The sequence below is a fragment of the Schistocerca gregaria genome, chromosome 11 (genome assembly GCF_023897955.1).
Source record: "Schistocerca gregaria isolate iqSchGreg1 chromosome 11, iqSchGreg1.2, whole genome shotgun sequence".
Classification (NCBI taxonomy): domain Eukaryota; kingdom Metazoa; phylum Arthropoda; class Insecta; order Orthoptera; family Acrididae; genus Schistocerca; species Schistocerca gregaria.
The window spans coordinates 1,154,747-1,179,933 of NC_064930.1; positions in this window are offsets into that span (position 1 = coordinate 1,154,747).

Genomic DNA, 25,187 nt, shown 5'->3' on the forward strand with positions numbered 1-25,187 from the left:
ATACAACACGCACCACGAGCACTTTTCTCCATGGGAGTAATGTCTCAAACTGTCTACGCTTTTATCGATTCCTGGGAAACCAGTAGTAGTTTTCGAAATACATTTGGAGGCATTCTGTAATCTGTGGACGTTCAGAGTGTTGATGAAACACAGAAATTGCATCGGTATTGAATACAACACGCACCACGAGCACTTTTCTCCATGGGAGTAATGTCTCAAAGTGTCTACGCTTTTATCGATTCCTGGGAGACCAGTAGTAGTTTTCGAAACACAATTGGAAGCATTCTGTAATCTGTGGACGTTCAGAGTGTTGATGAAACACAGAAATTGCATCGGTATTGAATACAACACGCACCACGAGCACTTTTCTCCATGGGAGTAATGTCTCAAACTGTCTACGCTTTTATCGATTCCTGGGAGACCAGTAGTAGTTTTCGAAACACAATTGAAGCATTCTGTAATCTGTGGACGTTCAGACTGTTGATGAAACACATAAATTGCATCGGTATTGAATACAACACGAACCACGAGCACTTTTCTCCATGGGAGTAATGTCTCAAAGTGTCTACGCTTTTATCGATTCCTGGGAGACCAGTAGTAGTTTTCGAAACACAATTGGAAGCATTCTGTAATCTGTGGACGTTCAGACTGTTGATGAAACACAGAAATTGCATCGGTATTGAATACAACACGCACCACGAGCACTTTTCTCCATGGGAGTAATGTCTCAAAGTGTCTACGCTTTTATCGATTCCTGGGAGACCAGTAGTAGTTTTCGAAACACAATTGGAAGCATTCTGTAATCTGTGGACGTTCAGAGTGTTGATGAAACACAGAAATTGCATCGGTATTGAATACAACACGCACCACGAGCACTTTTCTCCATGGGAGTAATGTCTCAAACTGTCTACGCTTTTATCGATTCCTGGGAGACCAGTAGTAGTTTTCGAAACACAATTGGAAGCATTCTGTAATCTGTGGACGTTCACACTGTTGATGAAACACAGAAATTGCATCGGTATTGAATACAACACGCACCACGAGCACTTTTCTCCATGGGAGTAATGTCTCAAAGTGTCTACGCTTTTATCGATTCCTGGGAGACCAGTAGTAGTTTTCGAAACACAATTGGAAGCATTCTGTAATCTGTAGACGTTCAGAGTGTTGATGAAACACAGAAATTGCATCGGTATTGAATACAACACGCACCGCGAACACTTTTCTCCATGGGAGTAATGTCTCAAAGTGTCTACGCTTTTATCGATTCCTGGGAGACCAGTAGTAGTTTTTGAAGCACATCTGGAAGCATTCTGTAATCTGTTTACGTTCAGAGTGTTGATGAAACACAGAAATTGCATCGTTATTAAATACAACACGCACCACGAGCACTTTTCTCCATGGGAGTAATGTCTTAAAGTGTCTACGCTTTTATCGATTCCTGGGAGACCAGTAGTAGTTTTCGAAACACAATTGGAAGCATTCTGTAATCTGTGGACGTTCAGAGTGTTGATGAAACACAGAAATTGCATCGGTATTGAATACAACACGCACCACGAGCACTTTTCTCCATGGGAGTAATGTCTCAAACTGTCTACGCTTTTATCGATTCCTGGGAGACCAGTAGTAGTTTTCGAAACACAATTGGAAGCATTCTGAAATCTGTGGACGTTCAGAGTGTTGATGAAACACAGAAATTGCATCGGTATTGAATACAACACGCACCACGAGCTCTTTTCTCCATGGGAGTAATGTCTCAAACTGTCTACGCTTTTATCGATTCCTGGGAGACCAGTAGTAGTTTTCGAAACACAATTGGAGGCATTCTGTAATCTGTAGACGTTCAGAGTGTTGATGAAACACAGAAATTGCATCGGTATTGAATACAACACGCACCACGAGCACTTTTCTCCATGGGAGTAATGTCTCAAACTGTCTACGCTTTTATCGATTCCTGGGAGACAAGTAGTAGCTTTCGAAGCACATCTGGAAGCATTCTGTAATCTGTGGACGTTCAGAGTGTTCATGAAACACAGAAATTGCATCGGTATTGAATACAACACGCACCACGATCACTTTTCTCCATGGGAGTAATGTCTCAAACTGTCTATGCTTTTATCGATTCCTGGGAGACCAGTAGTAGTTTTCGAAACACAATTGGAAGCATTCTGTAATCTGTGGACGTTCAGAGTGTTGATGAAACACAGAAATTGCATCGGTATTGAATACAACACGCACCACGATCACTTTCCTCCATGGGAGTAATGTCTCAAACTGTCTACGCTTTTATCGATTCCTGGGAGACCAGTAGTAGTTTTCGAAGCACATCTGGAAGCATTCTGTAATCTGTGGACGTTCAGAGTGTTGATGAAACACAGAAATTGCATCGGTATTGAATACAACACGCACCACGAGCACTTTTCTCCATGGGAGTAATGTCTCAAAGTGTCTACGCTTTTATCGATTCCTGGGAGACCAGTAGTAGTTTTCGAATCACAATTGGAGGCATTCTGTAATCTGTAGACGTTCAGAGTGTTGATGAAACACAGAAATTGCATCGGTATTGAATACAACACGCACCACGAGCACTTTTCTCCATGGGAGTAATGTCTCAAACTGTCTACGCTTTTATCGATTCCTGGGAGACCAGTAGTAGTTTTCGAAACACAATTGGAAGCATTCTGTAATCTGTGGACGTTCAGACTGTTGATGAAACACAGAAATTGCATCGGTATTGAATACAACACGCACCACGAGCACTTTTCTCCATGGGAGTAATGTCTCAAAGTGTCTACGCTTTTATCGATTCCTGGGAGACCAGTAGTAGTTTTCGAAACACAATTGGAGGCATTCTGTAATCTGTAGACGTTCAGAGTGTTGATGAAACACAGAAATTGCATCGGTATTGAATACAACAGTCACCATGAGCACTTTTCTAAATGGGAGTAATGTCTCAAACTGTCTACGCTTTTATCGATTCCTGGTAGACCAGTAGTAGTTTTCGAAACACAATTGGAGGCATTCTGTAATCTGTAGACGTTCAGAATGTTGATGAAACACAGAAATTGCATCTGTATTGAATACAACACGCACCACGAGCACTTTTCTCCATGGGAGTAATGTCTCAAACTGTCTACGCTTTTATCGATTCCTGGGAGACCAGTAGTAGTTTTCGAAACACAATTGGAAGCATTCTGTAATCTGTGGACGTTCAGAGTGTTGATGAAACACAGAAATTGCATCGGTATTGAATACAACACGCACCACGAGCACTTTTCTCCATGGGAGTAATGTCTCAAACTGTCTACGCTTTTATCGATTCCTGGGAGACCAGTAGTAGTTTTCGAAACACAATTGGAAGCATTCTGTAATCTGTGGACGTTCAGACTGTTGATGAAACACAGAAATTGCATCGGTATTGAATACAACACGCACCACGAGCACTTTTCTCCATGGGAGTAATGTCTCAAAGTGTCTACGCTTTTATCGATTCCTGGGAGACCAGTAGTAGTTTTCGAAACACAATTGGAAGCATTCTGTAATCTGTAGACGTTCAGAGTGTTGATGAAACACAGAAATTGCATCGGTATTGAATACAACACGCACCGCGAGCACTTTTCTCCATGGGAGTAATGTCTCAAAGTGTCTACGCTTTTATCGATTCCTGGGAGACCAGTAGTAGTTTTTGAAGCACATCTGGAAGCATTCTGTAATCTGTGGACGTTCAGAGTGTTGATGAAACACAGAAATTGCATCGTTATTAAATACAACACGCACCACGAGCACTTTTCTCCATGGGAGTAATGTCTTAAAGTGTCTACGCTTTTATCGATTCCTGGGAGACCAGTAGTAGTTTTCGAAACACAATTGGAAGCATTCTGTAATCTGTGGACGTTCAGAGTGTTGATGAAACACAGAAATTGCATCGGTATTGAATACAACACGCACCACGAGCACTTTTCTCCATGGGAGTAATGTCTCAAACTGTCTACGCTTTTATCGATTCCTGGGAGACCAGTAGTAGTTTTCGAAACACAATTGGAAGCATTCTGTAATCTGTGGACGTTCAGACTGTTGATGAAACACAGAAATTGCATCGGTATTGAATACAACACGCACCACGAGCACTTTTCTCCATGGGAGTAATGTCTCAAAGTGTCTACGCTTTTATCGATTCCTAAGAGACCAGTAGTAGTTTTCGAAACACAATTGGAAGCATTCTGTAATCTGTGGACGTTCAGACTGTTGATGAAACACAGAAATTGCATCGGTATTGAATACAACACGCACCACGAGCACTTTTCTCCATGGGAGTAATGTCTCAAACTGTATACGCTTTTATCGATTCCTGGGAGACCAGTAGTAGTTTTCGAAACACAATTGGAGGCATTCTGTAATCTGTAGACGTTCAGAGTGTTGATGAAACACAGAAATTGCATCGGTATTGAATACAACACGCACCACGAGCACTTTTCTCCATGGGAGTAATGTCTCAAACTGTCTACGCTTTTATCGATTCCTGGGAGACCAGTAGTAGTTTTCGAAACACAATTGGCGGCATTCTGTAATCTGTAGACGTTCAGAATGTTGATGAAACACAGAAATTGCATCGGTATTGAATACAACACGCACCACGAGCACTTTTCTCCATGGGAGTAATGTCTCAAACTGTCTACGCTTTTATCGATTCCTGGGAGACCAGTAGTAGTTTTCGAAACACAATTGGAAGCATTCTGTAATCTGTGGACGTTCAGAGTGTTGATGAAACACAGAAATTGCATCGGTATTGAATACAACACGCACCACGAGCACTTTTCTCCATGGGAGTAATGTCTCAAACTGTCTACGCTTTTATCGATTCCTGGGAGACCAGTAGTAGTTTTCGAAACACAATTGGAAGCATTCTGTAATCTGTGGACGTTCAGACTGTTGATGAAACACAGAAATTGCATCGGTATTGAATACAACACGCACCACGAGCACTTTTCTCCATGGGAGTAATGTCTCAAAGTGTCTACGCTTTTATCGATTCCTGGGAGACCAGTAGTAGTTTTCGAAACACAATTGGAAGCATTCTGTAATCTGTAGACGTTCAGAGTGTTGATGAAACACAGAAATTGCATCGGTATTGAATACAACACGCACCGCGAGCACTTTTCTCCATGGGAGTAATGTCTCAAAGTGTCTACGCTTTTATCGATTCCTGGGAGACCAGTAGTAGTTTTTGAAGCACATCTGGAAGCATTCTGTAATCTGTGGACGTTCAGAGTGTTGATGAAACACAGAAATTGCATCGTTATTAAATACAACACGCACCACGAGCACTTTTCTCCATGGGAGTAATGTCTTAAAGTGTCTACGCTTTTATCGATTCCTGGGAGACCAGTAGTAGTTTTCGAAACACAATTGGAAGCATTCTGTAATCTGTGGACGTTCAGAGTGTTGATGAAACACAGAAATTGCATCGTTATTGAATACAACACGCACCACGAGCACTTTTCTCCATGCTAGTAATGTCTCAAACTGTCTACGCTTTTATCGATTCCTGGGAGACCAGTAGTAGTTTTCGAAACACAATTGGAAGCATTCTGTAATCTGTGGACGTTCAGAGTGTTGATGAAACACAGAAATTGCATCGGTATTGAATACAACACGCACCACGAGCACTTTTCTCCATGGGAGTAATGTCTCAAAGTGTCTACGCTTTTATCGATTCCTGGGAGACCAGTAGTAGTTTTCGAAACACAATTGGAAGCATTCTGTAATCTGTGGACGTTCAGACTGTTGATGAAACACAGAAATTGCATCGGTATTGAATACAACACGCACCACGAGCACTTTTCTCCATGGGAGTAATGTCTCAAAGTGTCTACGCTTTTATCGATTCCTGGGAGACCAGTAGTAGTTTTCGAAACACAATTGGAAGCATTCTGTAATCTGTGGACGTTCAGACTGTTGATGAAACACAGAAATTGCATCGGTATTGAATACAACACGCACCACGAGCACTTTTCTCCATGGGAGTAATGTCTCAAACTGTCTACGCTTTTATCGATTCCTGGGAGACCAGTAGTAGTTTTCGAAACACAATTGGAAGCATTCTGTAATCTGTGGACGTTCAGAGTGTTGATGAAACACAGAAATTGCATCGGTATTGAATACAACACGCACCACGAGCACTTTTCTCCATGGGAGTAATGTCTCAAAGTGTCTACGCTTTTATCGATTCCTGGGAGACCAGTAGTAGTTTTCGAAACACAATTGGAAGCATTCTGTAATCTGTGGACGTTCAGACTGTTGATGAAACACAGAAATTGCATCGGTATTGAATACAACACGCACCACGAGCACTTTTCTCCATGGGAGTAATGTCTCAAAGTGTCTACGCTTTTATCGATTCCTGGGAGACCAGTAGTAGTTTTCGAAACACAATTGGAAGCATTCTGTAATCTGTAGACGTTCAGAGTGTTGATGAAACACAGAAATTGCATCGGTATTGAATACAACACGCACCGCGAGCACTTTTCTCCATGGGAGTAATGTCTCAAAGTGTCTACGCTTTTATCGATTCCTGGGAGACCAGTAGTAGTTTTTGAAGCACATCTGGAAGCATTCTGTAATCTGTGGACGTTCAGAGTGTTGATGAAACACAGAAATTGCATCGTTATTAAATACAACACGCACCACGAGCACTTTTCTCCATGGGAGTAATGTCTTAAAGTGTCTACGCTTTTATCGATTCCTGGGAGACCAGTAGTAGTTTTCGAAACACAATTGGAAGCATTCTGTAATCTGTGGACGTTCAGAGTGTTGATGAAACACAGAAATTGCATCGGTATTGAATACAACACGCACCACGAGCACTTTTCTCCATGGGAGTAATGTCTCAAACTGTCTACGCTTTTATCGATTCCTGGGAGACCAGTAGTAGTTTTCGAAACACAATTGGAAGCATTCTGTAATCTGTGGACGTTCAGACTGTTGATGAAACACAGAAATTGCATCGGTATTGAATACAACACGCACCACGAGCACTTTTCTCCATGGGAGTAATGTCTCAAAGTGTCTACGCTTTTATCGATTCCTAGGAGACCAGTAGTAGTTTTCGAAACACAATTGGAAGCATTCTGTAATCTGTGGACGTTCAGACTGTTGATGAAACACAGAAATTGCATCGGTATTGAATACAACACGCACCACGAGCACTTTTCTCCATGGGAGTAATGTCTCAAACTGTCTACGCTTTTATCGATTCCTGGGAGACCAGTAGTAGTTTTCGAAACACAATTGGAGGCATTCTGTAATCTGTAGACGTTCAGAGTGTTGATGAAACACAGAAATTGCATCGGTATTGAATACAACACGCACCACGAGCACTTTTCTCCATGGGAGTAATGTCTCAAACTGTCTACGCTTTTATCGATTCCTGGGAGACCAGTAGTAGTTTTCGAAACACAATTGGAGGCATTCTGTAATCTGTAGACGTTCAGAATGTTGATGAAACACAGAAATTGCATCGGTATTGAATACAACACGCACCACGAGCACTTTTCTCCATGGGAGTAATGTCTCAAACTGTCTACGCTTTTATCGATTCCTGGGAGACCAGTAGTAGTTTTCGAAACACAATTGGAAGCATTCTGTAATCTGTGGACGTTCAGAGTGTTGATGAAACACAGAAATTGCATCGGTATTGAATACAACACGCACCACGAGCACTTTTCTCCATGGGAGTAATGTCTCAAACTGTCTACGCTTTTATCGATTCCTGGGAGACCAGTAGTAGTTTTCGAAACACAATTGGAAGCATTCTGTAATCTGTGGACGTTCAGACTGTTGATGAAACACAGAAATTGCATCGGTATTGAATACAACACGCACCACGAGCACTTTTCTCCATGGGAGTAATGTCTCAAAGTGTCTACGCTTTTATCGATTCCTGGGAGACCAGTAGTAGTTTTCGAAACACAATTGGAAGCATTCTGTAATCTGTAGACGTTCAGAGTGTTGATGAAACACAGAAATTGCATCGGTATTGAATACAACACGCACCGCGAGCACTTTTCTCCATGGGAGTAATGTCTCAAAGTGTCTACGCTTTTATCGATTCCTGGGAGACCAGTAGTAGTTTTTGAAGCACATCTGGAAGCATTCTGTAATCTGTGGACGTTCAGAGTGTTGATGAAACACAGAAATTGCATCGTTATTAAATACAACACGCACCACGAGCACTTTTCTCCATGGGAGTAATGTCTTAAAGTGTCTACGCTTTTATCGATTCCTGGGAGACCAGTAGTAGTTTTCGAAACACAATTGGAAGCATTCTGTAATCTGTGGACGTTCAGAGTGTTGATGAAACACAGAAATTGCATCGTTATTGAATACAACACGCACCACGAGCACTTTTCTCCATGCTAGTAATGTCTCAAACTGTCTACGCTTTTATCGATTCCTGGGAGACCAGTAGTAGTTTTCGAAACACAATTGGAAGCATTCTGTAATCTGTGGACGTTCAGAGTGTTGATGAAACACAGAAATTGCATCGGTATTGAATACAACACGCACCACGAGCACTTTTCTCCATGGGAGTAATGTCTCAAAGTGTCTACGCTTTTATCGATTCCTGGGAGACCAGTAGTAGTTTTCGAAACACAATTGGAGGCATTCTGTAATCTGTAGACGTTCAGAGTGTTGATGAAACACAGAAATTGCATCGGTATTGAATACAACACGCACCACGAGCACTTTTCTCCATGGGAGTAATGTCTCAAACTGTCTACGCTTTTATCGATTCCTGGGAGACCAGTAGTAGCTTTCGAAGCACATCTGGAAGCATTCTGTAATCTGTGGACGTTCAGAGTGTTCATGAAACACAGAAATTGCATCGGTATTGAATACAACACGCACCACGATCACTTTTCTCCATGGGAGTAATGTCTCAAACTGTCTATGCTTTTATCGATTCCTGGGAGACCAGTAGTAGTTTTCGAAACACAATTGGAAGCATTCTGTAATCTGTGGACGTTCAGAGTGTTGATGAAACACAGAAATTGCATCGGTATTGAATACAACACGCACCACGAGCACTTTCCTCCATGGGAGTAATGTCTCAAACTGTCTACGCTTTTATCGACTCCTGGGAGACCAGTAGTAGTTTTCGAAGCACATCTGGAAGCATTCTGTAATCTGTGGACGTTCAGAGTGTTGATGAAATACAGATATTGCATCGGTATTGAATACAACACGCACCACGAGCACTTTTCTCCATGGGAGAAATGTCTCAAAGTGTCTACGCTTTTATCGATTCCTGGGAGACAAGTAGTAGTTTTCGAAACACAATTGGAGGCATTCTGTAATCTGTAGACGTTCAGAGTGTTGATGAAACACAGAAATTGCATCGGTATTGAATACAACACGCACCACGAGCACTTTTCTCCATGGGAGTAATGTCTCAAAGTGTCTACGCTTTTATCGATTCCTGGGAGACCAGTAGTAGTTTTCGAAACACAATTGGAGGCATTATGTAATCTGTAGACGTTCAGAGTGTTGATGAAACACAGAAATTGCATCGGTATTGAATACAACACGCACCACGAGCACTTTTCTCCATGGGAGTAATGTCTCAAACTGTCTACGCTTTTATCGATTCCTGGGAGACCAGTAGTAGTTTTCGAAGCACATCTGGAAGCATTCTGTAATCTGTGGACGTTCAGAGTGTTGATGAAACACAGAAATTGCATCGGTATTGAATACAACACGCACCACGAGCACTTTTCTCCATGGGAGTAATGTCTCAAACTGTCTACGCTTTTATCGATTCCTGGGAGACCAGTAGTAGTTTTCGAAGCACATCTGGAAGCATTCTGTAATCTGTGGACGCTCAGAGTGTTGATGAAACACAGAAATTGCATCGGTATTGAATACAACACGCACCACGAGCACTTTTCTCCATGGGAGTAATGTCTCAAAGTGTCTACGCTTTTATCGATTCCTGGGATACCAGTAGTAGTTTTCGAAACACAATTGGAAGCATTCTGTAATCTGTGGACGTTCAGACTGTTGATGAAACACAGAAATTGCATCGGTATTGAATACAACACGCACCACGAGCACTTTTCTCCATGGGAGTAATGTCTCAAACTGTCTACGCTTTTATCGATTCCTGGGAGACCAGTAGTAGTTTTCGAAGCACATCTGGAAGCATTCTGTACTCTGTGGACGTTCAGAGTGTTGATGAAACACAGAAATTGCATCGGTATTGAATACAACACGCACCATGCGCATTTTTCTCCATGGGAGTAATGTCTCAAAGTGTCTACGCTTTTATCGATTCCTGGGAGACCAGTAGTAGTTTTCGAAGCACATCTGGAAGCATTCAGTAATCTGTAGACGTTCAGAGTGTTGATGAAACACAGAAATTGCATCGGTATTGAATACAACACGCACCACGAGCACTTTTCTCCATGGGAGTAATGTCTCAAACTGTCTACCCTTTTTTCGATTCCTGGGAGACCAGTAGTAGTTTTCGAAGCACATCTGGAAGCATTCTGTAATCTGTGGACGCTCAGAGTGTTGATGAAACACAGAAATTGCATCGGTATTGAATACAACACGCACCACGAGCACTTTTCTCCATGGGAGTAATGTCTCAAACTGTCTACGCTTTTATCGATTCCTGGGAGACCAGTAGTAGTTTTCGAAACACAATTGGAAGCATTCTGTAATCTGTGGACGTTCAGACTGTTGATGAAACACAGAAATTGCATCGGTATTGAATACAACACGCACCACGAGCACTTTTCTCCATGGGAGTAATGTCTCAAAGTGTCTACGCTTTTATCGATTCCTGGGAGACCAGTAGTAGTTTTCGAAACACAATTGGAGGCATTCTGTAATCTGTAGACGTTCAGAGTGTTGATGAAACACAGAAATTGCATCGGTATTGAATACAACACTCACCACGAGCACTTTTCTCCATGGGAGTAATGTCTCAAACTCTCTACGCTTTTATCGATTCCTGGGAGACCAGTAGTAGTTTTCGAAACACAATTGGAGGCATTCTGTAATCTGTAGACGTTCAGAATGTTGATGAAACACAGAAATTGCATCGGTATTGAATACAACACGCACCACGAGCACTTTTCTCCATGGGAGTAATGTCTCAAACTGTCTACTCTTTTATCGATTCCTGGGAGACCAGTAGTAGTTTTCGAAACACAATTGGAGGCATTCTGTAATCTGTAGACGTTCAGAGTGTTGATGAAACACAGAAATTGCATCGGTATTGAATACAACACGCACCACGAGCACTTTTCTCCATGGGAGTAATGTCTTAAAGTGTCTACGCTATTATCGATTCCTGGGAGACCAGTAGTAGTTTTCGAAACACAATTGGAAGCATTCTGTAATCTGTGGACGTTCAGAGTGTTGATGAAACACAGAAATTGCATCGGTATTGAATACAACACGCACCACGAGCACTTTTCTCCATGGGAGTAATGTCTCAAACTGTCTAAGCTTTTATCGATTCCTGGGAGACCAGTAGTAGTTTTCGAAACACAATTGGAAGCATTCTGTAATCTGTGGACGTTCAGAGTGTTGATGAAACACAGAAATTGCATCGGTATTGAATACAACACGCACCACGAGCACTTTTCTCCATGGGAGTAATGTCTCAAACTGTCTACGCTTTTATCGATTCCTGGGAGACCAGTAGTAGTTTTCGAAACACAATTGGAAGCATTCTGTAATCTGTGGACGTTCAGAGTGTTGATGAAACACAGAAATTGCATCGGTATTGAATACAACATGCACCACGAGCACTTTTCTCCATGGGAGTAATGTCTCAAACTGTCTTCGCTTTTATCGATTCCTGGGAGACCAGTAGTAGTTTTCGAAACACAATTGGAGGCATTCTGTAATCTGTAGACGTTCAGAGTGTTGATGAAACACAGAAATTGCATCGGTATTGAATACAACACGCACCACAAGCACTTTTCTCCATGGGAGTAATGTCTCAAACTGTCTACGCTTTTATCGATTCCTGGGAGACCAGTAGTAGCTTTCGAAGCACATCTGGAAGCATTCTGTAATCTGTGGACGTTCAGAGTGTTCATGAAACACAGAAATTGCATCGGTATTGAATACAACACGCACCACGATCACTTTTCTCCATGGGAGTAATGTCTCAAACTGTCTACGCTTTTATCGATTCCTGGGAGACCAGTAGTAGTTTTCGAAACACCATTGGAAGCATTCTGTAATCTGTGGACGTTCAGAGTGTTGATGAAACACAGAAATTGCATCGGTATTGAATACAACACGCACCACGAGCACTTTCCTCCATGGGAGTAATGTCTCAAACTGTCTACGCTTTTATCGATTCCTGGGAGACCAGTAGTAGTTTTCGAAGCACATCTGGAAGCATTCTGTCATCTGTGGACGTTCAGAGTGTTGATGAAACACAGAAATTGCATCGGTATTGAATACAACACGCACCACGAGCACTTTTCTCCATGGGAGTAATGTCTCAAAGTGTCTACGCTTTTATCGATTCCTGGGAGACCAGTAGTAATTTTCGAAACACAATTGGAGGCATTCTGTAATCTGTAGACGTTCAGAGTGTTGATGAAACACAGAAATTGCATCGGTATTGAATACAACACGCACCACGAGCACTTTTCTCCATGGGAGTAATGTCTCAAAGTGTCTACGCTTTTATCGATTCCTGGGAGACCAGTAGTAGTTTCCGAAACACAATTGGAGGCATTATGTAATCTGTAGACGTTCAGAGTGTTGATGAAACACAGAAATTGCATCGGTATTGAATACAACACGCACCACGAGCACTTTTCTCCATGGGAGTAATGTCTCAAACTGTCTACGCTTTTATCGATTCCTGGGAGACCAGTAGTAGTTTTCGAAGCACATCTGGAAGCATTCTGTAATCTGTGGACGTTCAGAGTGTTGATGAAACACAGAAATTGCATCGGTATTGAATACAACACGCACCACGAGCACTTTTCTCCATGGGAGTAATGTCTCAAACTGTCTACGCTTTTATCGATTCCTGGGAGACCAGTAGTAGTTTTCGAAACACAATTGGAAGCATTCTGTAATCTGTGGACGTTCAGAGTGTTGATGAAACACAGAAATTGCATCGGTATTGAATACAACACGCACCACGAGCACTTTTCTCCATGGGAGTAATGTCTCAAACTGTCTACGCTTTTATCGATTCCTGGGAGACCAGTAGTAGTTTTCGAAGCACATCTGGAAGCATTCTGTAATCTGTGGACGCTCAGAGTGTTGATGAAACACAGAAATTGCATCGGTATTGAATACAACACGCACCACGAGCACTTTTCTCCATGGGAGTAATGTCTCAAACTGTCTACGCTTTTATCGATTCCTGGGAGACCAGTAGTAGTTTTCGAAACACAATTGGAAGCATTCTGTAATCTGTGGACGTTCAGAGTGTTGATGAAACACAGAAATTGCATCGGTATTGAATACAACACGCACCACGAGCACTTTTCTCCATGGGAGTAATGTCTCAAACTGTCTACGCTTTTATCGATTCCTGGGAGACCAGTAGTAGTTCTCGAAGCACATCTGGAAGCATTCTGTAATCTGTGGACGTTCAGAGTGTTGATGAAACACAGAAATTGCATCGGTATTGAATACAACACGCACCATGCGCATTTTTCTCCATGGGAGTAATGTCTCAAAGTGTCTACGCTTTTATCGATTCCTGGGAGACCAGTAGTAGTTTTCGAAGCACATCTGGAAGCATTCTGTAATCTGTAGACGTTCAGAGTGTTGATGAAACACAGAAATTGCATCGGTATTGAATACAACACGCACCACGAGCATTTTTCTCCATGGGAGTAATGTCTCAAACTGTCTACGCTTTTATCGATTCCTGGGAGACCAGTAGTAGTTTTCGAAGCACATCTGGAAGCATTCTGTAATCTGTGGACGTTCAGAGTGTTGATGAAACACAGAAATTGCATCGGTATTGAATACAACACGCACCACGAGCACTTTTCCCCATGGGAGTAATGTCTCAAAGTGTCTACGCTTTTATCGATTCCTGGGAGACCAGTAGTAGTTTTCGAAACACAATTGGAAGCATTCTGTAATCTGTGGACGTTCAGAGTGTTGATGAAACACAGAAATTGCATCGGTATTGAATACAACACTCACAACGAGCACTTTTCTCCATGGGAGTAATGTCTCAAACTGTCTACGCTTTTATCGATTCCTGGGAGACCAGTAGTAGTTTTCGAAACACCATTGGAAGCATTCTGTAATCTGTGGACGTTCAGAGTGTTGATGAAACACAGAAATTGCATCGGTATTGAATACAACAAGCACCACGAGCACTTTTCTCCATGGGAGTAATGTCTCAAACTGTCTACGCTTTTATCGATTCCTGGGAGACCAGTAGTAGTTTTCGAAACACAATTGGAAGCATTCTGTAATCTGTGGACGTTCAGAGTGTTGATGAAACACAGAAATTGCATCGGTATTGAATACAACACGCACCACGAGCACTTTTCTCCATGGGAGTAATGTCTCAAAGTGTCTACGCTTTTATCGATTCCTGGGACACCAGTAGTAGTTTTCGAAACACAATTGGAAGCATTCTGTAATCTGTGGACGTTCAGAGTGTTGATGAAACACAGAAATTGCATCGGTATTGAATACAACACGCACCACGAGCACTTTTCTCCATGGGAGTAATGTCTCAAACTGTCTACGCTTTTATCGATTCCTGGGAGACCAGTAGTAGATTTCGAAACACAATTGCAAGCATTCTGTATTCTGTGGACGTTCAGAGTGTTGATGAAACACAGAAATTGCATCGGTATTGAATACAACACGCACCACGAGCACTTTTCTCCATGGGAGTAATGTCTCAAAGTGTCTACGCTTTTATCGATTCCTGGGAGACCAGTAGTAGTTTTCGAAACACAATTGGAAGCATTCTGTAATCTGTGGACGTTCAGAGTGTTGATGAAACACAGAAATTGCATCGGTATTGAATGCAACACGCACCACGAGCACTTTTCTCCATGGGAGTAATGTCTCAAACTGTCTACGCTTTTATCGATTCCTGGGAGACCAGTAGTAGTTTTCGAAACACAATTGGAAGCATTCTGTAATCTGTGGACGTTCAGAGTGTTGATGAAACACAGAAATTGCGTCGGTATTGAATACAACACGCACCACGAGCACTTTTCTCCATAGGAGTAATGTCTCAAACTGTCTACGCTTTTATCGATTCCTGGGAGACCAGTAGTAGTTTTCGAAACACAATTGGAAGCATTCTGTAATCTGTGGACGTTCAGAGTGTTGATGAAACACAGAAATTGCATCGGTATTGAATACAACACGCACCACGAGCACTTTTCTCCATGGGAGTAATGTCTCAAAGTGTCTACGCTTTTATCGATTCCTGGGAGACCAGTAGTAGTTTTCGAAACACAATTGGAGGCATTCTGTAATCTGTAGACGTTCAGAGTGTTGATGAAACACAGAAATTGCATCGGGATTGAATACAACACGCACCATGCGCACTTTTCTCCATGGGAGTAGTGTGTCAAACTGTCTACGCTTTTATCGATTCCTGCGAGACCAGTAGTAGTTTTCGAAGCACATCTGGAAGCATTCTGTAATCTGTGGACGTTCAGAGTGTTTATGAAACACAGAAATTGCATCGGTATTGAATACAACACGCACCACGAGCACTTTTCTCCATGGGAGTAATGTCTCAAACTGTCTACGCTTTTATCGATTCCTGGGAGACCAGTAGTAGTTTTCGAAACACAATTGGAAGCATTCTGTAATCTGTGGACGTTCAGAGTGTTGATGAAACACAAAAATTGCATCGGTATTGAATACAACACGCACCACGAGCACTTCTCTCCATGGGAGTAATGTCTCAAAGTGTCTACGCTTTTATCGATTCCTGGGAGACCAGTAGTAGTTTTCGAAACACAACTGGAAGCATTCTGTAATCTGTGGACGTTCAGAGTGTTGATGAAACACAGAAATTGCATCGGTATTGAATACAACACGCACCACGAGCACTTTTCTCCATGGGAGTAATGTCTCAAACTGTCTACGCTTTTATCGATTCCTGGGAGACCAGTAGTAGTTTTCGAAGCACATCTGGAAGCATTCTGTAATCTGTGGACGTTCAGAGTGTTGATGAAACACAGAAATTGCATCGGTATTGAATACAACACGCACCACGAGCACTTTTCTCCATGGGAGTAATGTCTCAAAGTGTCTACGCTTTTATCGATTCCTGGGAGACCAGTAGTAGTTTTCGAAACACAATTGGAAGCATTCTGTAATCTGTGGACGTTCAGAGTGTTGATGAAACACAGAAATTGCATCGGTATTGAATACAACACGCACCACGAGCACATTTCTCCATGGGAGTAATGTCTCAAAATGTCTACGCTTTTATCGATTCCTGGGAGACCAGTAGTAGTTTTCGAAACACAATTGGAAGCATTCTGTAATCTGTGGACGTTCAGAGTGTTGATGAAACACAGAAATTGCATCGGTATTGAATACAACACGCACCACGAGCACTTTTCTCCATGGGAGTAATGTCTCAAACTGTCTACGCTTTTATCGATTCCTGGGAGACCAGTAGTAGTTTTCGAAACTCAATTGGAAGCGTTCTGTAATCTGTGGACGTTCAGAGTGTTGATGAAACACAGAAATTGCATCGGTATTGAATACAACACGCACCACGAGCACTTTTCTCCATGGGAGTAATGTCTCAAACTGTCTACGCTTTTATCGATTCCTGGGAGACCAGTAGTAGTTTTCAAAACACAATTGGAAGCATTCTGTAATCTGTGGACGTTCAGAGTGTTGATGAAACACAGAAATTGCATCGGTATTGAATACAACACGCACCACGAGCACTTTTCTCCATGGGAGTAATGTCTCAAAGTGTCTACGCTTTTATCGATTCCTGGGAGACCAGTAGTAGTTTTCGAAACACAATTGGAAGCATTCTGTAATCTGTGGACGTTCAGAGTGTTGATGAAACACAGAAATTGCATCGGTATTGAATACAACACGCACCACGAGCACTTTTCTCCATGGGAGTAATGTCTCAAACTGTCTACGCTTTTATCGATTCCTGGGAGACCAGTAGTAGTTCTCGAAGCACATCTGGAAGCATTCTGTAATCTGTGGACGTTCAGAGTGTTGATGAAACACAGAAATTGCATCGGTATTGAATACAACACGCACCATGCGCATTTTTCTCCATGGGAGTAATGTCTCAAAGTGTCTACGCTTTTATCGATTCCTGGGAGACCAGTAGTAGTTTTCGAAGCACATCTGGAAGCATTCTGTAATCTGTAGACGTTCAGAGTGTTGATGAAACACAGAAATTGCATCGGTATTGAATACAACACGCACCACGAGCACTTTTCTCCATGGGAGTAATGTCTCAAACTGTCTACGCTTTTATCGATTCCTGGGAGACCAGTAGTAGTTTTCGAAGCACATCTGGAAGCATTCTGTAATCTGTGGACGTTCAGAGTGTTGATGAAACACAGAAATTGCATCGGTATTGAATACAACACGCACCACGAGCACTTTTCTCCATGGGAGTAATGTCTCAAAGTGTCTACGCTTTTATCGATTCCTGGGAGACCAGTAGTAGTTTTCGAAACACAATTGGAAGCATTCTGTAATCTGTGGACGTTCAGAGTGTTGATGAAACACAGAAATTGCATCGGTATTGAATACAACACTCACCACGAGCACTTTTCTCCATGGGAGTAATGTCTCAAACTGTCTACGCTTTTATCGATTCCTGGGAGACCAGTAGTAGTTTTCGAAACACAATTGGAAGCATTCTGTAATCTGTGGACGTTCAGAGTGTTGATGAAACACAGAAATTGCATCGGTATTGAATACAACACGCACCACGAGCACTTTTCTCCATGGGAGTAATGTCTCAAACTGTCTACGCTTTTATCGATTCCTGGGAGACCAGTAGTAGTTTTCGAAACACAATTGGAAGCATTCTGTAATCTGTGGACGTTCAGAGTGTTGATGAAACACAGAAATTGCATCGGTATTGAATACAACACGCACCACGAGCACTTTTCTCCATGGGAGTAATGTCTCAAAGTGTCTACGCTTTTATCGATTCCTGGGAGACCAGTAGTAGTTTTCGAAACACAATTGGAAGCATTCTGTAATCTGTGGACGTTCAGAGTGTTGATGAAACACAGAAATTGCATCGGTATTGAATACAACACGCACCACGAGCACTTTTCTCCATGGGAGTAAAGTCTCAAACTGTCTACGCTTTTATCGATTCCTGGGAGACCAGTAGTAGTTTTCGAAACACAATTGGAAGCATTCTGTAATCTGTAGACGTTCTGAGTGTTGATGAAACACAGAAATTGCATCGGTATTGAATACAACACGCACCACGAGCACTTTTCTCCATGGGAGTAATGTCTCAAAGTGTCTACGCTTTTATCGATTCCTGGGAGACCAGTAGTAGTTTTCGAAACACAATTGGAAGCATTCTGTAATCTGTGGACGTTCAGAGTGTTGATGAAACACAGAAATTGCATCGGTATTGAATACAACACGCACCACGAGCACTTTTCTCCATGGGAGTAATGTCTCAAACTGTCTACGCTTTTATCGATTCCTGGGAGACCAGTAGTAGTTTTCGAAACACAATTGGAAGCATTCTGTAATCTGTGGACGTTCCGAGAGTTGATGAAACACAGAAATTGCGTCGGTATTGAATACAACACGCACCACGAGCACTTTTCTCCATGGGAGTAATGTCTCAACCTGTCTACGCTTTTATCGATTCCTGGGAGACCAGTAGTAGTTTTCGAAACACAATTGGAAGCATGCTGTAATCTGTGGACGTTCAGAGTGTTGATGAAACACAGAAATTACATCGGTATTGAATACAACACGCACCACGAGCACTTTTCTCCATGGGAGTAATGTCTCAAAGTGTCTACGCTTTTATCGATTCCTGGGAGACCAGTAGTAGTTTTCGAAACACAATTGGAGGCATTCTGTAATCTGTAGACGTTCAGAGTGTTGATGAAACACAGAAATTGCATCGGGATTGAATACAACACGCACCATGCGCACTTTTCTCCATGGGAGTAATGTGTCAAACTGTCTACGCTTTTATCGATTCCTGCGAGACCAGTAGTAGTTTTCGAAGCACATCTGGAAGCATTCTGTAATCTGTGGACGTTCAGAGTGTTTATGAAACACAGAAATTGCATCGGTATTGAATACAACACGCACCACGAGCACTTTTCTCCATGGGAGTAATGTCTCAAACTGTCTACGCTTTTATCGATTCCTGGGAGACCAGTAGTAGTTTTCGAAACACAATTGGAAGCATTCTGTAATCTGTGGACGTTCAGAGTGTTGATGAAACACAAAAATTGCATCGGTATTGAATACAACACGCACCACGAGCACTTTTCTCCATGGGAGTAATGTCTCAAAGTGTCTACGCTTTTATCGATTCCTGGGAGACCAGTAGTAGTTTTCGAAACACAACTGGAAGCATTCTGTAATCTGTGGACGTTCAGAGTGTTGATGAAACACAGAAATTGCATCGGTATTGAATACAACACGCACCACGAGCACTTTTCTCCATGGGAGTAATGTCTCAAATTGTCTACGCTTTTATCGATTCCTGGGAGACCAGTAGTAGTTTTCGAAGCACATCTGGAAGCATTCTGTAATCTGTGGACGTTCAGAGTGTTGATGAAACACAGAAATTGCATCGGTATTGAATACAACACGCACCACGAGCACTTTTCTCCATGGGAGTAATGTCTCAAACTGTCTACGCTTTTATCGATTCCTGGGAGACCAGTAGTAGTTTTCGAAACACAATTGGAAGCATTCTGTAATCTGTGGACGTTCAGAGTGTTGATGAAACACAGAAATTGCATCGGTATTGAATACAACACGCACCACGAGCACTTTTCTCCATGGGAGTAATGTCTCAAAATGTCTACGCTTTTATCGATTCCTGGGAGACCAGTAGTAGTTTTCGAAACACAATTGGAAGCATTCTGTAATCTGTGGACGTTCAGAGTGTTGATGAAACACAGAAATTGCATCGGTATTGAATACAACACGCACCACGAGCACTTTTCTCCATGGGAGTAATGTCTCAAACTGTCTACGCTTTTATCGATTCCTGGGAGACCAGTAGTAGTTTTCGAAACACAATTGGAAGCGTTCTGTAATCTGTGGACGTTCAGAGTGTTGATGAAACACAGAAATTGCATCGGTATTGAATACAACACGCACCACGAGCACTTTTCTCCATGGGAGTAATGTCTCAAACTGTCTACGCTTTTATCGATTCCTGGGAGACCAGTAGTAGTTTTCGAAACACAATTGGAAGCATTCTGTAATCTGTGGACGTTCAGAGTGTTGATGAAACACAGAAATTGCATCGGTATTGAATACAACACGCACCACGAGCACTTTTCTCCATGGGAGTAATGTCTCAAACTGTCTACGCTTTTATCGATTCCTGGGAGACCAGTAGTAGTTTTCGAAACACAATTGGAAGCATTCTGTAATCTGTGGACGTTCAGAGCGTTGATGAAACACAGAAATTGCATCGGTATTGAATACAACACGCACCACGAGCACTTTTCTCCATGGGAGTAATGTCTCAAACTGTCTACGCTTTTATCGATTCCTGGGAGACCAGTAGTAGTTTTCGAAACACAATTGGAAGCATTCTGTAATCTGTGGACGTTCTGAGTGTTGATGAAACACAGAAATTGCATCGGTATTGAATACAACACGCACCACGAGCACTTTTCTCCATGGGAGTAATGTCTCAAACTGTCTACGCTTTTATCGATTCCTGGGAGACCAGTAGTAGTTTTCGAAACACAATTGGAAGCATTCTGTAATCTGTGGACGTTCAGAGTGTTGATGAAACACTGAAATTGCATCGGTATTGAATACAACACGCACCACGAGCACTTTTCTCCATGGGAGTAATGTCTCAAACTGTCTACGCTTCTATCGATTCCTGGGAGACCAGTAGTAGTTTTCGAAGCACATCTGGAAGCATTCTGTAAGCTCTGGACGTTCAGAGTGTTGATGAAACACAGAAATTGCATCGGTATTGAATACAACACGCACCACGAGCACTTTTCTCCATGGGAGTAATGTCTCAAACTGTCTACGCTTTTATCGATTCCTGGGAGACCAGTAGTAGTTTTCGAAACACAATTGGAAGCATTCTGTAATCTGTGGACGTTCAGAGTGTTGATGAAACACAGAAATTGCATCGGTATTGAATACAACACGCACCACGAGCACTTTTCTCCATGGGAGTAATGTCTCAAACTGTCTACGCTTTTATCGATTCCTGGGAGACCAGTAGTAGTTTTCGAAACACAATTGGAAGCATTCTGTAATCTGTGGACGTTCAGAGTGTTGATGAAACACAGAAATTGCATCGGTATTGAATACAACAGGCACCACGAGCACTTTTCTCCATGGGAGTAATGTCTCAAACTGTCTACGCTTTTATCGATTCCTGGGAGACCAGTAGTAGTTTTCGAAACACAATTGGAAGCATTCTGTAATCTGTGGACGTTCAGAGTGTTGATGAAACACAGAAATTGCATCGGTATTGAATACAACACGCACCACGAGCACTTTTCTCCATGGGAGTAATGTCTCAAACTGTCTACGCTTTTATCGATTCCTGGGAGACCAGTAGTAGTTTTCGAAACACAATTGGAAGCATTCTGTAATCTGTGGACGTTCAGAGTGTTGATGAAACACAGAAATTGCATCGGTATTGAATACAACACGCACCACGAGCACTTTTCTCCATGGGAGTAATGTCTCAAACTGTCTACGCTTTTATCGATTCCTGGGAGACCAGTAGTAGTTTTCGAAACACAATTGGAAGCATTCTGTAATCTGTGGACGTTCAGAGTGTTGATGAAACACAGAAATTGCATTGGTATTGAATACAACACGCACCACGAGCACTTTTCTCCATGGGAGTAATGTCTCAAACTGTCTACGCTTTTATCGATTCCTGGGAGACCAGTAGTAGTTTTCGAAACACAATTGGAAGCATTCTGTAATCTGTGGACGTTCAGACTGTTGATGAAACACAGAAATTGCATCGGTATTGAATACAACACGCACCACGAGCACTTTTCTCCATGGGAGTAATGTCTCAAAGTGTCTACGCTTTTATCGATTCCTGGGAGACCAGTAGTAGTTTTCGAAACACAATTGGAGGCATTCTGTAATCTGTAGCCGTTCAGAGTGTTGATGAAACACAGAAATTGCATCGGGATTGAATACAACACACACCATGCGCACTTTTCTCCATGGGAGTAATGTGTCAAACTGTCTACGCTTTTATCGATTCCTGCGAGACCAGTAGTAGTTTTCGAAGCACATCTGGAAGCATTCTGTAATCTGTGGACGTTCAGAGTGTTTATGAAACACAGAAATTGCATCGGTATTGAATACAACACGCACCACGAGCACTTTTCTCCATGGGAGTAATGTCTCAAACTGTCTACGCTTTTATCGATTCCTGGGAGACCAGTAGTAGTTTTCGAAACACAATTGGAAGCATTCTGTAATCTGTGGACGTTCAGAGTGTTGATGAAACACAAAAATTGCATCGGTATTGAATACAACACGCACCACGAGCACTTTTCTCCATGGGAGTAATGTCTCAAAGTGTCTACGCTTTTATCGATTCCTGGGAGACCAGTAGTAGTTTTCGAAACACAATTGGAGGCATTCTGTAATCTGTAGACGTTCAGAGTGTTGATGAAACACAGAAATTGCATCGGGATTGAATACAACACACACCATGCGCACTTTTCTCCATGGGAGTAATGTGTCAAACTGTCTACGCTTTTATCGATTCCTGCGAGACCAGTAGTAGTTTTCGAAGCACATCTGGAAGCATTCTGTAATCTGTGGACGTTCAGACTGTTGATGAAACACAGAAATTGCAACGGTATTGAATACAACACGCACCACGAGCACTTTTCTCCATGGGAGTAATGTCTCAAAGTGTCTACGCTTTTATCGATTCCTGGGAGACCAGTAGTAGTTTTCGAAACACAACTGGAAGCATTCTGTAATCTGTGGACGTTCAGAGTGTTGATGAAACACAGAAATTGCATCGGTATTGAATACAACACGCACCACGAGCACTTTTCTCCATGGGAGTAATGTCTCAAACTGTCTACGCTTTTATCGATTCCTGGGAGACCAGTAGTAGTTTTCGAAGCACATCTGGAAGCATTCTGTAATCTGTGGACGTTCAGAGTGTTGATGAAACACAGAAATTGCAACGGTATTGAATACAACACGCACCACGAGCACTTTTCTCCATGGGAGTAATGTCTCAAAGTGTCTACGCTTTTATCGATTCCTGGGAGACCAGTAGTAGTTTTCGAAACACAATTGGAGGCATTCTGTAATCTGTTGACGTTCAGAGTGTTGATGAAACACAGAAATTGCATCGGTATTGAATACAACACACACCATGCGCACTTTTCTCCATGGGAGTAATGTGTCAAACTGTCTACGCTTTTATCGATTCCTGGGAGACCAGTAGTAGTTTTCGAAGCACATCTGGAAGCATTCTGTAATCTGTGGACCTTCAGAGTGTTGATGAAACACAGAAATTGCATCGGTATTGAATACAACACGCACCACGAGCACTTTTCTCCATGGGAGTAATGTCTGAAACTGTCTACGCTTTTATCGATTCCTGGGAGATCAGTAGTAGTTTTCGAAACACAATTGGAAGCATTCTGTAATCTGTGGACGTTCAGAGTGTTGATGAAACACAGAAATTGCATCGGTATTGAATACAACACGCACCACGAGCACTTTTCTCCATGGGAGTAATGTCTCAAAATGTCTACGCTTTTATCGATTCCTGGGAGACCAGTAGTAGTTTTCGAAACACAATTGGAAGCATTCTGTAATCTGTGGACGTTCAGAGTGTTGATGAAACACAGAAATTGCATCGGTATTGAATACAACACGCACCACGAGCACTTTTCTCCATGGGAGTAATGTCTCAAACTGTCTACGCTTTTATCGATTCCTGGGAGACCAGTAGTAGTTTTCGAAACACAATTGGAAGCGTTCTGTAATCTGTGGACGTTCAGAGTGTTGATGAAACACAGAAATTGCATCGGTATTGAATAAAACACGCACCACGAGCACTTTTCTCCATGGGAGTAATGTCTGAAACTGTCTACGCTTTTATCGATTCCTGGGAGATCAGTAGTAGTTTTCGAAACACAATTGGAAGCATTCTGTAATCTGTGGACGTTCTGAGTGTTGATGAAACACAGAAATTGCATCGGTATTGAATACAACACGCACCACGAGCACTTTTCTCCATGGGAGTAATGTCTCAAACTGTCTACGCTTTTATCGATTCCTGGGAGACCAGTAGTAGTTTTCGAAACACAATTGGAAGCATTCTGTAATCTGTGGACGTTCAGAGTGTTGATGAAACACTGAAATTGCATCGGTATTGAATACAACACGCACCACGAGCACTTTTCTCCATGGGAGTAATGTCTCAAACTGTCTACGCTTCTATCGATTCCTGGGAGACCAGTAGTAGTTTTCGAAGCACATCTGGAAGCATTCTGTAAGCTCTGGACGTTCAGAGTGTTGATGAAACACAGAAATTGCATCGGTATTGAATACAACACGCACCACGAGCACTTTTCTCCATGGGAGTAATGTCTCAAACTGTCTACGCTTTTATCGATTCCTGGGAGACCAGTAGTAGTTTTCGAAACACAATTGGAAGCATTCTGTAATCTGTGGACGTTCAGAGTGTTGATGAAACACAGAAATTGCATCGGTATTGAATACAACACGCACCACGAGCACTTTTCTCCATGGGAGTAATGTCTCAAACTGTCTACGCTTTTATCGATTCCTGGGAGACCAGTAGTAGTTTTCGAAACACAATTGGAAGCATTCTGTAATCTGTGGACGTTCAGAGTGTTGATGAAACACAGAAATTGCATCGGTATTGAATACAACAGGCACCACGAGCACTTTTCTCCATGGGAGTAATGTCTCAAACT